The sequence below is a fragment of the Sapajus apella genome, unplaced genomic scaffold, assembly GCF_009761245.1.
Source record: "Sapajus apella isolate SASKATOON/1434 unplaced genomic scaffold, GSC_monkey_1.0 scaffold20, whole genome shotgun sequence".
NCBI lineage: Eukaryota > Metazoa > Chordata > Mammalia > Primates > Cebidae > Sapajus > Sapajus apella.
The window spans coordinates 25,094,914-25,118,241 of NW_022436960.1; the positions used below are offsets into that span (position 1 = coordinate 25,094,914).

The window sequence follows — 23,328 nt, forward strand, 5'->3', positions numbered from 1 at the left end:
TTTTTGTAGAGACTGGTTGCTAACTCCTGGCATCAAGCAGTCCTCCCACCTCAGCTTCCCAAAGTGCTGGGATTTCGGAGGCAGGAGCCACCACACCCAGCCTGTTCTTACTAGTTTCATATGATCTTAAGGAATATTAAAGATGTGATGATTTTTATTCCATTGTAATTCTTCTTCTTTTTTTTTTTTTAAAGATGGGATTTCACCTTGATGACCAGGCTGGTCTTGAACTCTTGACCTCAGGTGATCCACCCACCTCGGCCTCCCAAAATGCTGGGATTACAGGTGTGAGCCATCGCGCCTGGCCAAGAACATTTTCTCAAGTGAAAAACGCCAGACACAAAAAGACAAATACTGCATGACAACAGATGCTGGAGAGGATGTGGAGAAATAGGAACACTCTTACACAGTTGGTGGGAGTGTAAATTAGTTCAACCATTGTGGAAGACAGTGTGGCTATTTCTCAGGGATCTAGAAGTAGAAATTCCATTTGACCCAGCAATCCCATTACTGGGTATATACCCAAAGAACTATAAATCCTTCTACTGTAAAGACACATGCACACGTATGCTCATTGCAGCCCTGTGTACAATAGCAAAGACCTGGAACCAGCCCAAATGCCCATCAATGATAGACTGGACAAAGAAAATGCGGTACATATACACCATGGAATACTATGCAACCATAAAAAACGTTGAGTTCGTGTCCTTTGTAGGGACTTGGATGAATCTGGAAACCATCATTCTCAGCAAACTGACACAAGAACAGAAAGCCAAACACCATATGTTCTTACTAATAAGTGGGTGCTGAACAGTGAGAACACGTGGACCCAGGGAGCGAAGCATCACACACTGGGGGCAGTTGGGGGGGTAGGGGAGAGACAGTGGGGGGTGGGGAGGGAGGGGAGGGTGGGGAGGGATAACATGGAAAGAAATGCCAGATATAGTATGCACCTAAAGTAAAATAAATAAATTTTTTTAAAAAGACAAATACTGCATGATCTCACTCTTATGCGGAATCTAAAGAAGTCAAACTCTTAGAGGCAGAGGTTAGAATGGTGGTTACCAGGGCTGGGGGTTTGAGGGAAATGAAGAGATACTGGTCAAAGGGTTCAAAATTTCAGTTATAAGATGAATAAGTTCTAGGGAATCTAATATACAACACGGTAACTATACTGCTGTACTGGTACTTGGAATTTGCTAAAGAGAGCAGATCCTAAGTGTCCTCACCACACACAAAAAAAAGAGTATTTGAGGTGATGGATACGTTGATTGACTGTGGTAATCATTACACAATGTACACATATATCAAATCATCAAGTTGTATGCCTTGATAGATATGATTGTCAATTACACTTCAATAAAGCTAGAAAATATATACTACAAGGCTAAAGTAATCAAAACATCATGGTACTGGTACCAAAACAGAGACATAGAGCAATGGAGCAAAACAGAGGCCTCGGAGGCAATGCCACACATCTACAACCATCTGATCTTTGACAAACCTGACAAAAACAAGCAATGGGGAAAGGAGTGCCTGTTTAACAAATGGTGTTGGGAAAACTGGCTAGCTATGTGCAGAAAGCAGAAACTGGACCCCTTCCTGACACCTTACACTAAAATTAACTCCAGATAGATTAAAGATTTAAACATAAGACCTAACACCATAAAAACCCTAGAAGAAAACCTAGGCAAAACCATCCAGGACATAGGCATAGGCAAGGACTTCATGACTAAAACACCAAAAGCAATGGCAACAAAAGCCAAAATAGACATATGGGATCTAATTAAACTTCAGAGCTTCTGAAGAGCCAAAAAAAAAAAAAAAAAAAAAAAAATTAATTAGAGCAAACTGGCAACAAAAAGAATGGGAAAAAATTTTTGCAATCTACCCATCTGACAAAGGGCTAATATCTAGAATCTACAAAGAACTAAAACAGATATACAAGAAAAAAAAAAAAACCCATTCAAAAGTGGGCAAAGGTTATGAACAGACACTTTTCAAAAGAAGACTTATATCGTACACAGGTCCCCTCTCCTGCCCTCTCTCCTCCTCACTCCCACCCACCTGCTGATTGAACTACCTGCTGTCTCCAGGCTTCCCATCCACCATCATGGGCACCCTCTTCTCCAGTGGATCTGTCAGGGAAGGCTTCTGTTATTTTGTGTGTTTTGTGGTACTGCCTGTGTCTGTGTGTCACTTGACCAACACTCCTGAAGCCAACTTCTGTCCTGGTCAGGTCTCTCTTAGTGAATGGCTACCCTAGGCCAGGCGTGGTGGCTCATGCCTATAATCCCAGCACTTTGGGAGGCCGAGGTGGGTGGATCACCTGAGGTCAGGAGTTCAAGACCAGCCTGGCCAACATAAGGAAACCTCATCTCTACTAAAAATACAAAAATTAGCTGGGCATGGTGGTGTGCACCTGTAATTGCAGCTACTCAGGAGGTTGAGGCAGGAGAATCACTTGAACCCGGGAGGTGGAGGTTACAATGAGCCAAGATCACACCATGGCACTCCAGCCTGGGCAACAGAGTGAGACTGTGTCCCAAAAAAAAAAAGAGTGACTATCTTAAGCCAGGTGCAGTGGCTCACACCTGTAATCCCAACACTTTGGGAGGCCAAGACGGGTACATCATCTGAGGTCAGGAGTTTCAGACCAGCCTGGGCAACGTGGTAAAACACCATCTCTACCTAGAATACAAAAATTAGCTCAGTGTAAGAGTGTCCACCTGTAGTCCCAGATAAAAGGTTGAGGCACGAGAATTGCTTAAACCCAGGAGGAGAAGGTTGCAGTGAGCCGTGATCGTGCCACTGTACTCCAGCCTGGGTGACAAAACAAGACTTCATGCAAAAAAATTTAAAAGAATGGCTATCTTGGTGGGAATAACCTGGACACAGGTCAGACAAGCCACAGGGCATCTGCCAGTGTAAACGAGTGAAAACCTAGGCACAAGTCAGGCACAGGCGTTAGGCTGTCCAGCAGGGTAAAGATGTACTCCATGAAAGGCATACTGTAAGAGTCCACAACCAAAGCCCTTGGATTCCAGGCAGGGCTGAGCTAGATCTCTCTCCAGAGAGAGACCTCAAGACCAAATTAAAGGCAAGTACAACAATAATACCACCGATAATTGAAACCACCTCCACAAAATTACGGCAATAAGAAAAATCTGCTGTAGTTGATTCCATTTTGCTTCTGACCTCCAACCTGTCCTTGGTCACTCCTGGGGGTAGACAAAGGTAACTTTGGGAGGAATATAGTTTGTAGTTTAATGTGAAAACAAGGATGATAACAGCCCCTCCCTGAAACTAATCTCTCTTGCTCAGAGATCTAAAGCCATCTTTGTAAAAATAGTAAGGCTGGGTGCAGTGAGTTGCTCACACCTATAATCCCAACACTTTGGGAGGCGGAGGCAGGTGGATCACCTGTGGTCAGGAGTTCCAAACCAGCCTGGCCAACATGGTGAAACCCTGTCCCTACTGAAAATACAAAAATTAGCCAGGTGAGGTAATGGGCACCTGTAATCCCAGATACTCGGGAGGCTGAGGCAGGGAATCTCTTGAACTCGGGAGGCAGAGGTTGCAGTGAGCCAAGACTGCAGCACTGCACTCCAGCCCAGGTGACAGGGCGAGACTCTGTCTTAAAAAAAAAAAAAAAAAAAAATGCCAAAAAAGCCACAAGAATAGGATTATGGGAGGAACCAGAACTCTGCTAAGATGTAGCATAATTTCTACAATCCCTTACTGCTCAGGAGTCCTGTGACCAAAGGTCACAAGATTTGCGACTTTCCTAATTGTTCTCATAGAATGTATAAACATCAGTACTGCAGGACCTAAGATTGGGTGGGGGAGGGGTTTGAGATGTTTTTCAGACTGAACCCCCTGGACAAGGTCTTACATGGTCTGACTCTCAATTTCCTCTAGGGTCTGAGGCCCTGCCACTTTCCCCTTCACTCATTCAACTCCAAACGCACTGGCCTCTGTGCCATTCCTCAAACATGCCAGGCAAACTCTGACCTCCCAGAGCTTTTGCACTTGCTGTTCTCTGTCTAGAACAGAAGTTGACAAATGTTTTTCTATAAACAGCCAATTAAGAGACATTTTTGGGCCAGGCATAGTGGCTTAGGCCTGTAATCCCAGCACTTTGGGAGGCTGAGGCAGGTGGATCACTTGAGGTTAGGAATTTGAGACCACCCTGGCTAATATGGTGAAACCCCATCTCCCCTAAAAATACAAAAATTAGCCATGCGTGGTGGTGGGTCCCTGTAATCCCAGCTACTCGGAAGGCTGAGGCAGGAGAATTGCTTGAACCCAGGAGGTAGAAGTTGTAGTGAGCCAAGATCATGCCACTGTACTCCAGCCTGGGCAACAGAGCAAGACTCCACCTCAAAAAAAAAAAAAAAAAGAGTCATTTTTGGCTTTGCATTCATAACATCTCTGATGAAACTACCCAGCTCTGCATTGTGACACAAGGCAACCACAGATGATGTATAAAGTAACAGGTGTGGCCAGAATTGGCCCTCAGGCTGTCATTTGCCAAACCCTGGCCTAGCATGTAGGAGGCCCTTCAAAAGCATTTACTGAAAGAATGAATCAATGAATGGATAAACTATACCCAGTGAGGACTGAGGCCTGTGCAGAGCAAGGAACAATACAGGTGAAAACCACATGCACTCACCAACACCCCATCCCACCCCTAACGCCACCTCTCAGCCTTTGCCTCCCATGGACTCCCTCTTCCTATTACACCAACCTCCTGTTTGTCCTGTATGCAATGAGGCCACGCCCACCTTTCAGACCCTCTCAGGGTAGGGAAGTGACAGCAAAGCAGATACAATTCTCAAGACTCTGATTTCGTGCAAATGTCCTCAGTAATAAAACAGGTGGAAATTGAAATACATAAAATAGATGATACAGGAGCTAAATGGCATCTAAATAGACTGGAGCTGGAGTTTTCCATAAGGTGTCCCTGAGTCTTTAACATGCAAATGAGTTGCTTCCCTCAGGGTATTTTAAAAGACGCTGTCAGGCGTGAAATATGTCTGTCAATGAAAAACACCTTTGATTATTAAACTCTTCGTTAATGAATCACCTGCCCTGTTCTGTTTACTTGCCTTTTTGACTTTCACCTGAGTCCCCTCTCCTAACAGTACATACCTTACAGGGGGTCTGAGGCCACCAAGACCCTTAAACCTAAGCGCTAGATAATAACACTAGCAATAACTAGCCTTTATATTAAAATAGAGCCCTTTACACTCAGCTCATTAGCTACTCCACACAACCCTGTGAGGAGAGACAAATATTATTACCATCCCCAGGTATAAATGAGGAAACCAAGGAACAGAGAGGGTGAGTGATTTGTCCTGGGTGGCTCAGCTAGTAAAATGGCTAAGAGCTTGAGCAGGGACTTTCCACTCATTCCAAGTATTCGGCCTTCTCTTTATGACAAGTAACCTCTTTGATAGGGACACGTGGACTCCTGTTCACTAAAGTTCTTACTACTGTTTGTTCTCAAGTAAATGCAACAGTTGCTATGGGCAGGGACTATGATTTCTGACCCAGTGCCAGGCATGTGGGAGGCACTGTTTGTAGCCCCAAAAATCAACAGCATGTCACAAGACCTCCAATGTCTCCCACTAGAAACAAGCCATTTCAATCTATCAAATGTTTAGGAGAGCTGCAAAGCTGACATAGCTGTTTTACCATCAAATCAATGACCAGAACGGAATCCATCTCGCTGGACCACAGGAAACACCCCAGTGGGTCATGAAATCAAGCAACAGGAGAGTCTAGAACATTGTACAAATGGGAAGTTGATGTTCACACGAAATGTCCATCCCCTCGACTGAACCAAGCACTTTCTGTTCATCGGAGTCAATGAGGGGCTAGGCCTTTTCCGTTTCCATCCATTGGCAGCCCTCACCCTAGCTCACATTTCAGGACTAAAGGCCTAGAATCACCTCTCCCTGTTTGGTGCACAAACGAGAATTACTCCGGAGAAAAGGCAATTAGGTCTCTAGTTCCATGAAAAGCGACCATGGTGTCCTTCCATTTCCTAGAGAGACTATTAGACCAGTGAGCATTATTTCTTCTAGTCTGCCCCAAAACTGAAAAAAAGACCCAAAAATACCCTTGGAGAGAGTGACTGGGTCTTCAGAAGAACCTGATCCCCGATACGGATAGAAAGCACCCAAGGTGGAGGATGCCATCATGCCTCAAATCTGGAAAGACGCCAAAGTCAATAGCAAGGGACTGTGTGAGGTTGGCCTGAGCAGGTTTACAGTTGGCCCTCCCTAAGATAATAATACAGTCCAATGCAGGAACCAAATTTTAATCAAACTCCCTTTCCTAGTGTTTGATGCCCAAGCACTCTGGTGCTTAAATCAATGTTGATTAAATAAAGGAATCCTGGGAGGCTGAGGCAGAAGAATCAGTTGGACCTGGGAAGTGGAGGCTGCAGTGAGCCAAGACCGTGCCACTGCACTCCAGCCTGGGCAACAGAGCAAGACTCTGTCTCAAAATAAATGAATGAATGAATGAATGAATCCCTGACTGACGCCAAGATCCCAGAGTAGACAATGAAAATAAGTCTCACCCAGGCAAGGAATGGAAATTCTCCGTTCAGTCCATCCTAGGGAAGGCGGACTGAGGGAGAAGAGGGCAAAGCCAGATGCAAAGAGCAAGCAGCAGGTAAGAGAATGAGTGAGCTTCCAATGGGAGAGCTACAGTGTCAAGCACTTATTAAACGCACCACTAGATTCCAAGGTACATGCTATTGAAGCTTCAATCTATGGATAAAGAAGTGGTGTTTTAGAAAAGGTAGAAAACTTGGCCAAGGAGCTAGTAAGTGATAGAGCCAGAACATGAATCCATGTATGACTGCTCCCACCAAGAGAGCAAAAAGTGCACACAAACAAGCAACTTGCTGGGCCCTGAAACAGGCCACTGGAGTCCTTGCCACACGGAAATCTTTCTTTTTTTTTAAGACAGGGTTTCACCACGTTGGTCAGGCTGGTCTTGAACTCCTGACCTCAGATGATCCGCCTGCCTTGGCCTCCAAAGTGCTTGGATTACAGGCGTGAGACACCACGCCTGGCCTAGCCACATGGAAATCTTAACTCAGGAGGCATATTCAGTGAGTTACCCCGACGAAGAGATGGATGGCTAACCCAACTAACATTTTTTTTTTTTTTTGATACAGGGTCTTGTTCAGTCGCCCAGGCTGGAGTGCAGTGGTACGATCTCGGCTCGCTGCAGCCTCCATCTCCTGGGTTCAAGCAATTCTCCTCCTCAATCTCCTGAGTAGCTGGGACTACAGGAACACACCACTATGCCCAGCTAATTTTTTTATATTTTTGGTAGAGACAGAGTTTCATCATGTTGGCCAGGCTGGTATGACCTCAAGTGATTCACCTACCTCAGCCTACCAAAGTGTTGGGATTACAGGTATGAGCCACTGAGCCTGGCCCCAACTAATATTCTTATAGGTCCTTTGTCTGACAAGAAAATGACTGCATATCAGAAGGTAAGAAAATGCACACATTCAGTCTGGGCGTGGTGGCTCACACCTGCAATCCTAGCACTTTGAAAAGCTGAGGCAGGCGGATCACCTGAGGTCGGGAGTTCGAGACCAGCCTGACCAACATGAAGAAACCCTGTCTCTACTGAAAATGCAAAATTAGCCGGGCATGGTGGTGGGCACCTGTAATCCCAGCTACTTAGTAGTCTGAGGCAGGAGAATGGCTTGAACGCAGGAGGCAGAAGTTGCAGTGAGCTGAGATCACACAATTGCACTTCAGCCTGGGCAACAAGAGTGAAATTACATCTCAGAAAACAAAAAAGAAAGAAAAGAAAATGCACACTCTCCTAGCACAAATTGCACATCCCTGAGGCCGGCTGAGAAATTACCAAGCAAAGAATGACACAGTAAGGTAGAATATGATGTAACCAGGAAAAATGGCAAGTATAGACTACATGAAAATCTATATATAAAGTAATATGGAGGGAATTAACAGTGCCCCAAGTAATATGCACATATTTACAATTACCAAAAAAAGGAAAGCTGGCAAATATAGACAGAAAGACCCATAACCAGCTGTGAAGAGATAGTGCTTTAAGTTCACAGGATTTTTTTCCTATAAAGCAGTGCCACTCAAAGTATGGTCCCCAGACCAACAGTAACTGCATTCCCTGGGTGTATGTTAGAAATGCCAATTCTTGGTCCTCGTGCCAGACTTATGGAAATTTTAGGGATGGGGTCCAATATCCTGTTGTAACAAGCTCTTCAGGTGACCCTGGTGCGTTTGAGAACCACTGTAATAAGAAAATTATTTTATTTCTTTTCTTTTTTTTTTTTTTGAGATGGAGTCTCACTCTGTTGCCCAGGCTGGAGTATAATGGCACGATCTTGGCTGACTGCAACCTCCGCCTCCCAGGTTCAAGTGATTCTCCTGCCTTAGCCTCCAGAGTAGCTGGGAGGGATTACAGGCACACAACACTATCCCCGGCTAATTTTTGTATTTTCAGTAGAGGCGGGGTTTCACCATGTTGGTCAGGCTGGCCTCAAACTCCTGAACTCGTGATCCGCCCGCCTCAGCCTCCCAAAGTGCTGGGATTACAGGCGTGAGCCACCGTCATTTTTTTTTTTTTTTTAATAGAGATGGAGTCTCACTATGTTGCTCAGGCTGGTGTTGAACTCCTGGCCACAAGCAATCCTCCCATCTTGGCTTCCCAAAGTGCTGGGATTACAGGCATCAGTCACCACAGCCAGCCCCAAAAAAATTATTAAAACATATGAATACACAGATAAAGTCTAATTCACTTCAACTTTGCAAATATTTCTTGAGCACCCACTAAGTGCCAAGCATCATGGAGGTAATCAATAAATACTTGTTGAATGACTTTCTTGTTCGTAGAAAGTAAATGCCACTTAACCCTGGGAGAGGGCTGTTCTAGGCTGCTCTCCACACACACTGGCTGCTGCTAGCAGGTATCTATTGTGTGATCCGGAAGCTTTGAGTAGCACTGCAATATGCTGGAGATAAGTAGTGCTCCGGGGCACGTCGCAAGGCGGGGTGGAGGGCCAGGATATGTGCATCTCCCCCTGCTCTTGCCCAGACCACGCTACAGCTCCAGCTGCTTCGGCCTCGGAACCCACAGGGCCACCACGGGGTGAAGGTGTCTGGGTGAGCCACCTCCGGCCCTCCTCCGGCTCCGGCCCTCCTCCAGCTCCGCCCACTCAGGTGCCTGAAAGACACCAAAGTGGACAGGCCACATGAAAGCTCACTAGTGTGCCAAGCTGGAGAAGTCACTGCAGGGGGGCGGGACACTGCGAGTCACCCGAGCCACGTGGCCGCGCGCCAGGCCCAAGTAACAAGGTCACGGGGCTAGGGTTCGTTCCCCCACGGCGCCTAGGGCGGCTGCACAGCTGAAGCAGAGGCCGGCGCCCGGCGTGTCCACACCGGTTCTCCCGTGCTCCACGCGCGGTGCGGCCCTGCCAGCCTAGTCGGCCCGAGCTCTGCGCCGACCTCCGGCGGGCTGCCCCTACTCACCCCGAGGGAAGCAGAGCCGCGGCGCCCGGCTTCCCGCCGCAACCAGGTAGCGGGGAATTCGCAGGGAACCGGGACGGCCACCTGACTGCGCTTAGTGAAGCCGAGGCGCGCGAGGCCTGCTGGGACTTGTAGTTCCTGGTTGCCCACGCCGCGGTTCCGCTGCCGGCACCGGGGAGGCAGAGGGGTCTCAGGCCCTTACTCCGTCAGGTCGCCCTGTTGCTTTGCCAGAGCGGCGGACTTGGAATCTTACTGAAATGCTTTTTTTTTTTTCTTTCATGATTCAGTCCCCGTAGAGACTGCCACAAATTGCCAACGCCGACTATATTTCAAGTCGTCATAGCGGGGTATTGGGAAAAGTTTTCAATTAGCAATAATCGCGCCTTGGACAAACCTCCTTGGCTACGATACTGCGCAGGGCTCTTACTGAAATATTTTCTTCAAGACATTCTAACTAGGTGTTAGGTTCGTGTTAAATGAATGATAGAGTGGATTTGTAGGGTGTTTTTGGTTTTTTGGGTTTTTTTGGAGACCGAGTCTTGCTCTGTCGCCCAGGCAGTGCAACCAATTTTTTTTTTTTTTTTTGAGACGGAGTTTCGCTCTTGTTACCCAGGCTGGAGTGCAATGGCGCGATCTCGGCTCACCGCAACCTCCGCCACCTGGGTTCAGGCAATTCTCCTGCCTCAGCCTCCTGAGTAGCTGGGATTACAGGCACGCGCCACCATGTCCAGCTAATGTTTTGTATTTTTAGTAGAGACGGGGTTTCACCATGTTGACCGGGATGGTCTCGATCTCTTGACCTCGTGATCCACCCGCCTCGGCCTCCCAAAGTGCTGGGATTACAGGCTTGAGCCACCGCGCCCGGCCAATGTTTTTGTGTTTTTAGTAGAGATGGGGTTTCACCATGTAGGTCAGGCTGGTCTGGAACTCCTGACCTCAAATGATCCGCCTGCCTAGACCTCCCAAAGTGCTGGGATTACAGGCATCAGCCACCGTGCCCGGCCTTGTAGATTTTATTGATTCATTCATTCATTCGTTTTTGTTTTTGTTTTGTTTTGTTTTTGTTTTTTATTTTTTATTTTTAAAGACGGGGTTTCACCATGTTGGTCAGGCTGGTCTTGAACTCCTGACCTTAGGTGATCCGCCCGCCTTCGCCTCCAAAGTGCTTGGATTACAGGCGTGAGCCACCACGCCCGGCCCATTCATTCCTTTTGAGACAGTCTCCCTCTGTCGCCAGACTGAAGTGCAGTGGCACCATCTGGGTTCACTGCAACCTCCGCCTCCCAGGTTCAAGCTATTCTCCCACCTCAGCCTCCTGAGTAGGTGGGATTACAGGCGTGTGCCACCACACCTGGCTAATTTTTTGTATTTTTAGTAGAGATGGGGTTTTGCCATTTTGCTCAGGCTGGTCTTAAACTCCTGAGCTCAGGCAATCCACTAGCCTCACCCTCCCAAAGTGCTAGGATTACAGGCTTGAGCCACAGTGCCTAGCCGTAGATTTTAAAGAAGATATTAGATATTAAATAAGTCTCTTACAATACTGTATTTGAATTTGTACAATTAGATTACATATTAAGATATTAAAATTAGGTGAAGAAGAAATTTACTGACGATTGATGAATGATAAAAATATAAGAATATCACACTATTGCACTCCAGCCCAGGCAACAAGGGCGAAACTCCATCTCAAAAAAAAAAGAATATGCTGGCCAGGCATATTGAGACTTCATCTCAAATTAAAAAACAAAAACAAAAAAAACCACTTTAGTGCAAAGCATAGCCAAAACACTCTTGAAGAAGAAAAATGTGTTTCAACAACTTGCCCTTCCATATCTACATGTATTATAAAGCTATACAAATTAAAACCACATGATACTGGAATAGGGAAAGGCAGAGGGGGAAATGGAACCACCTACAGGGCCCAGAAACAGATGCAGGCATCTATGAAATGAGATCTGGCTGGAATTATAGTTCGAGGGAAGATAGACTATTCAGTACCTGGGCTGGAACAAGCAGTTATCTGTTGGATCCCCTATGCAAAAACTAATTCAAGGTAGATTAAAGATTTACAGGGGAAATTAAAGCATTTTAAAATTACAACTTTTTTTCTTCTATCATTCCCCCAAAATTGTAACTTTTTCTTTTTTTGCAATAATGAGTTATCCCAGAATTAATTATTGAAAACACATGTTCCCTGACATGTATATGAAATACTACCTTTTTATATTGGATAATTCTCTGCTCTATTGATAGATCTCTTCATTTTGTTTTAAATATTGTATCTTTTAATATATTATTTTTAAATTTGTCCTTTTTATTGAAAAGTCATCAAGAACATTCTTTTTTTTTTTTTTTTTTTTTTTGGTTTTGTTGTCCTTTTTTTTTGGTTTTTTGTTTTTTCAGGGTTTGGCTTGGCCACAGCAAAGGAGGGCAAAGAAAGAAAACTCCTGGAATTTTCTGCTCCTTTTTTTTTTTTTTTTTTTTTTGAGAGAAAGAAAAGAAAAAGGAATTAAAAAAAAGGAAGAAGGAGAGGAAGAAAGAGGAAGAGGGAAAGAGAATGGGAGTGTTGCTTTATTGCCTGGGCTAGAATGCAGTCTAAAAATGGGTATTGAAAACCTCTTTTATGCTTAATAATGAAAACAGGAAAAAAAAAAAATGAGGGAAGAAAACAACAAACAAGCAGCCAATCAATATTTCATTTAAACCTGTGAGTAGGTGTGATGAGGTACTGATAAGAGTGTGTATTTTGTGTATTTAAAGTGGAGAGTTCTATAAATGTTTATTAAGTTTACTTGTTCCAGATCTGAGTTCAAGTCCTGGATATCCTTGTTAACTTTCTGTCTCATTGATCTGTCTAATATTGATGTTGAAGTCTCCCACTATTATTGTGTGGGAGTCTAAGTCTCTTTATAAGTCTTATGTATCTGGGTGTTCCTGAATTGGGTGTGTATATATTTAGAATCGTTAGCTCTTCTTGCTGCATTGATCCTTTTACCATTATGTGATGTCTTTCTTTGCCTCTTTTGATCTTTGTTGCTTTAAAATCTATTTTATCAGAGGTGAGAATTGCAACTCCTGCTTTTTATTTATTTATTTATTTATTTATTTTTGCTCTCCATTTGGTTGGTAAATCTTTCTCTATCCCTTTGTTTTGAGTCTTTGTGTATCCTTGCATGTGAGATGGGTCTGGATGCAGCATACTGATGAGTTTTGGCTGTCTTTTGATTGAGGGGTTTAGTCATCAGTTGATATAGATTCTTCATTATAAAGATATTCTTTATCTTTTGGTAAGTTTTTGGGATGACTGATACTGGTTGTTCCTTTCTGTGTGTAGTGCTTCTTTCAGAAGCTCTTGTAAAGCAGGCCTGGTGGTGATGAAATCTCTGCGTGCTTGCTTGTTCGTGAAAAATTTTATTTTTCCTTCATTTATGAAACTTAGTTTGGCTGGATATGAGATTCTGGGTTGAAAATTCTTTTCTTTGAGGATATTGAATATTGGCCCCCACTCTCTTCTAGCTTGTAGGGTCTCTGCTGAGAGATCTGCTGTGAGTCTGATGGGCTTCCCTTTATGGGTAACCTGACCATTCTCTCTAGCTGCCCTCAGAATTTTCTCCTTTATTTCAACCGTGGTGAATCTAACGATTATGTGTCTTGGGGTTGCTCTTCTTGAGGAATATCTTTGTGGTGTTCTCTGTATTGCCTGGAGTTGAGTATTGTCCTGCCTTGCTAGATTAGGAAAGTTTTCCTGAATAATATCTTGAAAAATATTTTCCAGCTTGGATTCATTCTCTTTATGACATTCGGGTACACCTATCAAACGTAAATTAGGTCTTTTCACATAATCCCATATTTCCTGTATACTTTGCTCATTCCTTTTTACTTTTTCTTCTCTGATCTTGTTTTCTCCTTTCATTTCATTTAGTTGGTCTTCGACCTCTGATATCCTTTCTTCTGCTTGATCAATTCGAGTATTAAAACCTGTGCATACTTCGTGTAGTTCTTGTATTCTTCAGTTCCATTAATTCACTTATATTCCTTTCTAAATTGTCCATTCTCGTTAGGATTTCATCAAACCTTTTTTTCAAGGTTCTTAGTTTCCTTACATTGGGCTAGAACAGGTTCCTTTAACTCACAGAAGTTTCTTATTATCCAATTTCTGAAGCCTAATTCTGTTATTGGAACCCACTCATTCTCCATTAGGGCTTGTTCCCTTGTTGATGAGGAACTGTGATCCACTGTGGAGGGAGAAGCATCCTGGTTTTGAGTACTCTCAGCCTTCTTAGGCTGTTTTCTTCCCGTCATTGTAAATTTACCCACCTGTCGTTTTTGTAATTACCGACTTTCAAATTAGGTCTCTGAGTGGACATCCAACTTGTTGATTCCCAGTGTCAAAATCCGAGCAACGCACTGTGCTGGCCAAAACAGCGGTGCCAAGACTCCTGGTGTTTTTCTGCCCGGGAATCTCCGGTCTGGCTTCCCTCCTGGGTCTCCCTTTCAATCAGCTCAATAGGCGACTCTGCCTTCCCGGAGCTCCAAACATCCGCCAAAAAGGGAACCAGTCCCATTCACTCCCACACCGGGAACCGCCGCGCCAGGGAGCCGGCAAAACCATCACGCCGGCCACAAGAGTCGTGCTGGCGACCCTTGGGGCTCCTCCGCTGGGAATCTCCTGGTCCGTGAGCAAAAAAAGTTCGCCTGAAAGTGTGGCGTCTTCTCCTTCTCTGCGCTTTCACTTGGAGCTGCAATCCCGAGCTGTTAGTAATCGGCCATCTTGGATCTCTCTCCAAAATTATAACTTTTTTTTTTTTTTTTTTTTTTTTTTTGAGACGGAGTTTCACTCATGTTACCCAGGCTGGAGTGCAATGGCGCGATCTCGGCTCACCGCAACCTCCGCCACCTGGGTTCAGGCAATTCTCCTGCCTCAGCCTCCTGAGTAGCTGGGATTACAGGCATGCACCACCATGCCCAGCTAATTTTTTGTAGTTTTGGTAGAGACGGGGTTTCACCATGTTGACCAGGATGGTCTCGATCTCTTGACCTCGTGATCCACCCGCCTCGGCCTCCCAAAGTGCTGGGATTACAGGCTTGAGCCACCACGCCCGGCCCAAAATTATAACTTTTAAAGAAAGGAAAACATCCTTATGATCTCAGGGTAGGGTTTATTAAGTGCCATAAGCATAAACTGTAAAGAAAACTTTTTTTTTTTGAAATGGAGCCTCACTCTGTCACCCAGGCTGGAGTGTAATGGCGTAGTCACAGCTCACTGCAACCTCTGACTCCCAGATTCAAGCGATTCACCTGCCTCAGCCTCCTGAGTAGCAGGAACTGCAGGCGTGTGCCACCATGCCTGGCTAATTTTTGTATTTTTAGTACAGACGGGGTTTCACTATGTTGGCCAGGCTGGTCTCAAACTCCTGACCTTGTGATCCTCCCACCTCGGCCTCCCAAGGTGCTGGGATTACAGGCATGAGCCACTGCGCCCGGCCCAAGAAAACTTTGATAAATTTAAACTACAGTAAATTTAAGCACTTGTCTTTATTGAAAAGCAACATAGACTGAGCACAGTGGCTTATGCCTGTAATCACAACACTTTGGGAAGCCAAGACAGGAGAATACCCTGAAGCTGGGAATTAGAGACCAGCCTGAGAAACGTAGTGATACCCTTTGAGACTACAAAAAATTTAAAAATTAGCTGGGCATGGTGGCATGTGCCTGTAGTCCCAGCTACTCTGGAGTCCAAGATGGGAGGATCGCTTGAGCCAGGAGTTAGAGGCTGCAGTGAACTATGATGGATCTTGCCACTGCACTGCAGCCTGGGCAACAGAGAGAGAGCTAAACCCTGTCTCTAAAAAAGAAAAAAAAGATAATTGCAACGTAAAGGCATCGATACTATAGAGTTAAATAACACAGCCCCCACCATCTAAAGTTTGCTATGTATAAGCATTAAGATAAGAAGATTAATAACTTCCAAATAATGTGAGAAGTGTTAAAATTGAGGTATGAACAAAGTTGCTTAGGAATAGAAAAAACGGAGCATTTAGGCCAGGCGTAGTGGCTCATGCCTGTAATCCCGGCACTTTGGGAGGCCAAGGCAGGCGGATCACTTGAGATCAGGAATTCCAGCCCTGTCTCTACTGAAATAACAAAAATTAGCCCGGCATGGTGTTTCAGGCCTGTAATTCCAGCTGCTCGGGAGGCTGAGGCAAGGGAATTGCTTGAACCTGGGAGGCAGAGGTTGCAGGGAGCTGAGATCATGCCACAGAACTCCAGCCTGAGCAAGACTCTGTCTCAAAGAAAAACAAACAAAAAGATGCAATGGATGCAATTAAATACAGTAATTAAATACAGTAATAGACATAAAGATATTTATTTATGATCTCAGGTGATTTGCCTGTCTCAGCCTCCCCAAGTGCTGGGATTACAGGCGTGAGCCACTGAGCTGGACTGAAATATTTAAATTAAAATTGAAAACCTAAAACCTCAGAGAGAGAAGATGCAATAAACACAGTAAACACTTAAATTTTTTCGACAAGAAACTATAGGTTAAAAAAGAACTTAATTTGGTTACTATAACTGAACTAAGTGGAGCTATGGAATTGTTACTTGCACTCAGGCTAGTGGTTAACCCTGAGGAATGGGGACCGAGGTGGGGAAATAAGAGTACTTTCAGTTTACACTCTGGTCCAGTTACTGTCCAGCATTGTAAGAGACCAGAGTGTAAACTGAAAGTACTCTCATTTCCCGGTTCATTGTACAAACAATGAATGTGTAAACCTTTATACTAAAAATTAAGGGGCCGGGTATGGTGGCTCACACCGGTAATCCCAGCACTTTGGGAGGCTGAGGCAGGCAGATTCCCTGAGGTGGGAGTTCAAGATTAGCCTGGCCAACATGGTGAAACCCGACTCTACTAAAAATACAAAAGTTAGCCCGGCATGGTGGTGCGAGTCTATAATTGCAGCTACTCTGGAGGCTGAGGCAGGAAAATCGCTTGAAACTGGCAGGCGGAGGCTACAGTGAGCAGAGATCGTGCCACTGCACTCCAGCCTGGGCAACAGAGCAAGACCCTGCCTCAAAAATAAAAAAGATACGTGGTGGCTCTTGCCTGTAATCCCAGCATTTTGGGAGACCGAGGCGGCTAGGTCACTTGAGGTCAGGAGTTCAACACCAGTCCGGGCAACATGGTGAAACCCTGTCTCTACTAAAAATACAAAAGTATTAGCCAGGCGTGGTGGCACATGCCTGTAATGCCAGCTACTCAGGAGGCTGAGGCAGGAGAAACACTTGAACCCGGGAGGCAGAGGTTGCAGTGAGCCAAGATCATGCCACTGCACTCCAGCCTGGGTGATACAATGAGATTCGGTCTCAAAAAAATAATAATAAATAAAATAAAATAATAAGGGCCAGGCACAGTGGCTTATGCCTATAATCCCAGCACTTTGGGACACCAAGGTGGGAGAATCACTGGAGTCCAGGAGTTGGAGACCAGTTTGGGCAACATAGTGAGACTCCCATCTTGAAATAAATAATAAAATTAATTATTTAAGCTTGGAACAGTAACTGACACCTGAAATCCAAGTGAGTTGAGACGCTAAGACAGGAGGATCATTTGAAACCAGAAGTTCAGGACAAGCCTGGACAACAGAGTGAGATCCCTGTCTCTCTTCCCCCGCCCCCCACCCTCTCAACCCAGCTTTTCCCAACCCCAGGAAGAAGTGGGAAGAGAAGGCCGAGATCCCTGTCTCTAAAAAAAAAATGAAAATAGGCCGGGCGCGGTGGCTCATGCCTGTAATCCCAGCACTTTGGGAGGCCGAGGCAGGTGGATCCCGAGGTCAGGAGATCGAGACCAGCCTGGCCAACATGGTGTAACTAAAAATGCAAAAAAATTATGTGGGCATGGTGGTGCATGCCTGTAGTCCCAGCTACTTGGGAGGCTGAGGCAGAAGAATTGCTTGAACCCAGGAGGCAGAGATTGCAGTGAGCCAGGATCACACCACTGCACTACAGCCTGGGCAACAGCGGGAGACTCCATCTCAAAAAAAAAAAATGAAAAAATCACCTGGAAAGCTTTAAAAGCCTCAGCCATATCCAGCACTGGCACCCCTTCAATTACTGGGAACGGGACTGAGTCACAGGTATTTTTTGTAAAGCTCCCTATAGGATTTCAATGCACAGCTGAGGTTAAAAAATCCTGATTTAGAGTCAAAGAATCTTCTTTGAACTGGGTGACTCACAGCAGGTTTTCTAATTTTGGCAGAGCTTTAGTTTCCGTCTTTTTTTTTTTTTCTTTTTTATTTCCCCACTAATAGAAACTATAGTTTCCGTCTTGATAAAATGGAGTTAATACTATTGTCAGTCCTACCTACCTCAAAGGTGCTTGTGAGGATCAAGTGCGATGGTGTGAGTACTTTGGAAGCTGAATGTTGCTGTTCAGAGGAGTGTCATGACACTGAGAAGAAAATCCACACTCTTTGCCTGACCCTCCTGGCTCTCCAGAGCCTGGCTCCACTCCCTCTGTCCGGCCTCGTTTCCCAGCCTTCTCTTCCCTGGCTGACTTCACTCCAATCACATCAGCTTTCTTTCTGTTCCTCAGTCTGCCAAGCTGGCTGCAGCCTGGGCAGCCATTACACTTGCTCTTTCCCCATATCTTCAATGGTCTGCTGCATCCTGGCAAACTGTTCTCTGTGCTAATGTTACCCTCCAAAGAGGCCATCATCAATTACCCCTATCTACCCACCCACCCCACATTCCCCGAGACACGCTCTACCTCCTTACACCGCTTCATTTATTAAATTTATTTAAATTCACATCAATACTTGAATTTTGCGGGGAGTGGTCAGTTTGGTACAGATGCTCTTTATTTTGTTGGACCTTATGTCCAAATATAAATGATTAAAGCTCAGGTCATTTCTTCTTCATGTCTTCCCATGTTACAGCAGTGGTACAGGCTCAATGTGAAGAGTCAGACTTGCTTTGTTGTTGTTTTTGAGACAGAGTCTCTGTCACCCAGGCTGGAATGCAGTGATGCCATCTCGGCCCACTGCAACCTCTGCCTTCTGGGTTCAAGTGATTCTCCTGTCTCAGCTTCCTGAGCAGCTGGGATTACAGGCACCTGCCACCACGCACGGCTAATTTTTTGTATTGTTAGTAGAGACGGAGTTTCGCCATGTTGGCCAGCGTGGTCTCAAACTCCCAACCTCAAATGATCCACCCGCCTTGGCCTCCCAAAGAGCTGGGATTACAGGCATGAGCCACTGCAACAGGCCTATGATGTGAAGAGTCAGACTTGTATTTTCAAGATCTCAAGATGCTTGCCTGTGGGTGAACTCTTTTAACTGTGCCAGTTTGTCACTTTTTATTACTTCCCAGATGGAGTGGAATACTTGAAATTTTATCACTGATTTGCCTAAATAGCTTTTGTCTGTTTTCTCCACTAAAAAATAAGCTCCATGAGAGCAGAGATTGGGCCCATGGTGCTTGGCACACAGTAGGTCCTAGGTGCTGAGGATACAGTGGTGAATACAGCAAGCTAAGTCTCAGCCTGTTATGATCCTGAATGTTTGTGCCTCCCCAAAATTCATATGTTGAAATCCTAATCCTTATGGTGATAGTAAAAGGTGGGGCCTTTAGGAGGTGCTTAGATCACGAAGACAGACCCTCATGAAGGGGATCAGTTCCCTTTCTAAAAGAAGCTCAGAGGGGACTTGTGTGCCCCTTCTGCCATGTGAGGACACAGCAAGAAGACATCATTTGTGAACCAAGAAAGTGGCCCTCAACAGACTCCAAATCTGCTGGTACCTTGATGTTGGACTTTCCAGCCTCTAGAACTATGAGAAATAAATTTCTGTTGTTTATAAGCGCCCCCAGCTGGACCGATGCTGCCCCTGTGAAGCATCATTTGGCTGGGGTGTAGGAAGAGGAATGTACAATACACAAGCAAAAAACTAACAGTTGCGTGATATCAAAAACCCTGGGAAGGAAAGAAGCAGGGTGTGGTAAAGAGTAACTGAAGGCCGGGAGAGTGGCTCACACCTGTAATCCTAGCACTTTGGGAGGCCAAAACGGGAGGATCACTTGAGCCCAGGAGTATAAGACCAGCCTAGGCAACATGGTAAAACCCTCTCTCTACAAAAGAACACAAAAAGTTAGCTGAACATGGTGGTGTGCACATGTAGTGCCAGCTACTTGGGAAGCTGAGGTGGGGGGATCGCTGGAGCCCGGGAGGCAGAGGCTGCAATGAGGCATGATGGCACCACTGCACTCCATCCTGGACAACAGAGTGACACCCTGTCTCAGTTTTAAAAAATAATTTTAAAAAGAGTAACTGAGCAGAGGCTGGGTGCAGTGTCTTACGCCTGTAATCCCAGCACATTGGGAGGCCTAGACAGGTGGATCACTTGAGGTCAGAAGTTTGAGACCAGCCTGGCCAACATGGTGAAACCCTGTCTCTACCAAAAATATAAAAAATTAGCCAGGTGTGGTGATGCATGCCTGTAATCCCAGCTACTTGGGAGGCTGAGGCAGGAGAATCACTTGAACCTGGGAGGTGGAGGATGCAGTGACCAAGCTCATGCCACTATACTCCAGCCTGGGCAATAGAGCAAGACTGGATCTCAAAAACAAAGAGTAACAGAGCAGAGACTGTAGATGTCTAGTTTGAATGCTGCAACCTGATGCCTAAGGAAGTCAGCCACAGGGAGGAAGGAGAAGATTGTTCCAGATATGGGCAACAGCAAGTGCAAAGGCCCGGGATAGGAATGGGCTTGTCATGTCTGAGGAACAGACAGGAACTCAGCATGACTGAAGCAGAGAATGGTATGAGAGGAGGCACATTGCATTCTAGTCCAAGTACACAAGGAAGCCATTGAAAAGTTTTAAATTGGGAGGAGATATGACCAGATAAGCTAAAGATAAAGTGTAACTAAAACCTCTTGGTTTTGGCCGTGCTCTGGGCCTGCATTCTTTCTGTAATGTCAAGATGGTATATAGCCTTCTGTACCTCACGGCGGGGTTGGACTTCATTCTGAAGTCTCCCACACGTACATGTTAAGTCAATTTGTATGCCTTTTCTCCTATTTAAAAAAAAAAAAGAAAAGAAAGATGGGAGACCGAGGCAGGAGGATCACTTGAGCCCAGGAGTTCAAGATAAGCTGGGACAACATAGCAAGACCCTGTCTCTACAAAAAATGTTTTTAAAAATTACCTGGGCATGGTGGCACACGCTACTCAGGAGGCTGAGGTGGGAGGATCTCTTGAGCTTGGGAGGATATCGGTTGCAGTGAGCCAAGATCACACACAGTGGGTGACAGAGTGAGACCCTGCCTCAAAAAAGGAAGAGAAAATGAAAGGAAGGAAGAAGGGGAGGGGAGAGGAGAGGAGAGGAACTAAGCAATCAAAGCCATAGATGGAAGCAAATAGTTTATTTCGGAATCTGCCAGAGTCTCAGTTGTGTTTCAGGGCAGCAAGTCTGGGGGATTGGTGATTGGGTGTTTTTCTTTTTCTTTTTTTTCTTTTTTATCATTTTTCTTTCTTGCTGTTTTGTTTTTCTTTTTCCTTTTTTTCTTTTTTATTTTTTTTCTTTCTTGTTGGTGATTGAGTATTTAAAATGCTGTCCAAGAGAGATTTTCATGCAGGTTGCTGTATATCTTGTCCCAGAAGCGAATCATCTAGAAGAATAGAAGAAAGCATCACACAGCAAGCCAACCAGAGAAAAAGCAAGAGAAACCAAAGTACCAAGTTCCTCTTGAAAGCAGCAGATCACTGCAGAGGAAGTAGTGAGGAAACGGCTCAGAGCAGGAGGGAGAAGCTTGAGGGCTTGTGGTAGGGCAAGCAGCAAGCCACAGTGTGGTTGCCAGTAGCTCCCCAAAGGCAAGGACGCCCTGCGGGGATTGCGCTGAGAAACGCGGCATCAGGGGGAAGCCTGAGCTGGAACCCAGGAATCTGGTGTAAGCACCTGCCCATGACCGGGGACGCCCTGGCAGGACAAAGGCAGGCAGTCCAGAGCAGGCCCGGATGATCAGGGTTCAGCTACCAGAGGTGGCAGCTTCAGTGTAGCATTTGCCAGGGATGACCAGTCCATACACCACAGGCACTTTGTGTGCTGTGGGTAGAAGAGTGGCTGGCGAGGGAGAGGGAGGCCTGCTGGTTCTGGACGACTTTCACAAGGTGCTCACATTGACCTGACCTGCTAGAAGGCTAAGGGGTTTTTTTAACACCTGAAAGGAAGTAAATCAAGAGGAATAATCAAGAATTAATTCCCAACCCAAGGCCCGAATGACATAGAGGACAAGGATTATTTTATTGTTGTTTTTAGATGGGGCCTCACTCTATCGCCTGGGCTGGAGTGCAGTGGCCCGATATTGGCTCACTGCAACCTCCGCCTCCTGGGTTCAAGCGATTCTCCTGCCTCAGCCTCCGGAGTAGCTGCGACTACAGGTGTATTTTTAGTAGAAAGGGGTTTTCACCATATTGGCCAGGCTAGTCTCAAACTCCTGACCTAAAGTGATCTGCCCACCTCAGCCTCCCCAAAGTGCTGGGATTATAGGCATGAGCCACCACACCAGGCCTGAGAACAAGCATTTCTTATCTGCCTCGGACTCGCTGAGGAATCCCAAAAAAGGCACATCACCTGGGCACTTCAGAGTTCTTATCTGTCATAAGGAAAGGAAGAATTCCATGTGAAAAGCAGCTGATAAGGACAGGAGCCATGGCTCATGCCTGTAATCCCAGCACTTTGGGACACAGAGGTGAAGGTTAGTTTGAGTTTAGGAGTTTGAGACCAGCCTGGGCAACACAGGTGAGAACTCGTCTCTACAAAAAAAAAAAAAAAAAGTTAAAAGAAAAAAATTTTTAAACAGAAGAACGTTGATATATCTCAATAAGGGTAAAAAGTATGGTTTTATTTTTATTTTTATTTTTTTTTATTTTTTGAGACAGGGTCTTGTGTCTCAAAAGGCTAGAATGCAGTGGCACGGTCATGCCACACTCTCTACAGCCTTGACCTCCCAGGCTCAAGTGATCCTCCTACCTCAGCCTCCCAAGTAGCTGGGACTACAGGCATGGTGCATCATGCCCAGCCAATTTTTGTGTTTTTCCTGGAGACAAAGTCTCACTATGTTGCCTAGGCTGATCTCAAACCCCTGGGCTCAAGCTGTAAGGGTCATTGCTGAGTTTAAAATGAGGAAACTGAGGCCAGTATAAGAAAATTAAATGTCATGTTTATTCAGCTCCCGAGTGAGGTTCCATAGTCCCGGGGAAAGGGGCCAGAGAAATCGCGTGGACTTCCTGGGGCATGGGGTTTTTATGGCTATGAGGAACGAGCAACAGCTGGGTGCTCTGATTGGCTCCAGGGGAGCAGGATTGAGATGGGGCGGGCCGCTATTGGTTGTTGGGTTGTTGGGTGGGTTTTCCCGTGTGAGAGCCGGCCAGATTTGCATTAGCTGGAGCCTTCCAGGGGAGCCGTGCGGCAGAGCTAGGTGCTGAGCGCAGAGCCTGGTGCCGGGTGCAGGGGTGGGTGTGTCCAGCCTCCCAGCGAGGCAACCGGCCTTATACAAGCTATCCTCCCTACTCAGCCTCCCAAAGTGCAGTCATGAGCCACTACACCTGGTCTGAACCACAACCATGTGAATTCCTTTTTTTTTTTTTTTTTTAGATGGAGTCTTACTTTGTCACCCAGGCTGGAGTGCAGTGACACAATCTCAGTTCACTGCAATCTCCACCTCCCGGTCTCAAGTGATCCTCCCACCTCAGTCTCTTAAGTAGCTAGGACCACATATACACACCA

The 23,328-nt window shown here is 45.6% G+C and overlaps 1 protein-coding gene, 1 long non-coding RNA gene and 1 other non-coding gene across 4 annotated transcripts in view; 1 reads left to right on the forward strand and 2 right to left on the reverse strand.

Annotated features, from left to right (window-relative positions):
• ADCK1 (aarF domain containing kinase 1) overlaps positions 1–9,724 on the reverse strand; it is a 139,926-nt gene extending 130,202 nt beyond the window's left edge. For both annotated transcript variants that reach the window (XM_032287731.1, XM_032287730.1), the window contains exon 1: positions 9,549–9,724. The gene's annotated coding sequence lies outside the window, so the exon portion shown is untranslated. The remainder of the gene's footprint in view (positions 1–9,548) is intronic.
• Positions 1–14,748, forward strand: part of LOC116557942 — a 26,805-nt gene extending 12,057 nt beyond the window's left edge. The window contains exons 2-3 of the long non-coding RNA XR_004271764.1: positions 8,913–8,915; positions 14,736–14,748. This is a non-coding gene — a long non-coding RNA (uncharacterized LOC116557942). The remainder of the gene's footprint in view (positions 1–8,912; positions 8,916–14,735) is intronic.
• LOC116558122 lies at positions 9,833–9,967 on the reverse strand. The gene has a single exon (XR_004271852.1). It is a non-coding gene; the product is annotated as a U4 spliceosomal RNA (small nuclear RNA).
• Positions 14,749–23,328: the final 8,580 nt, after the last annotated feature.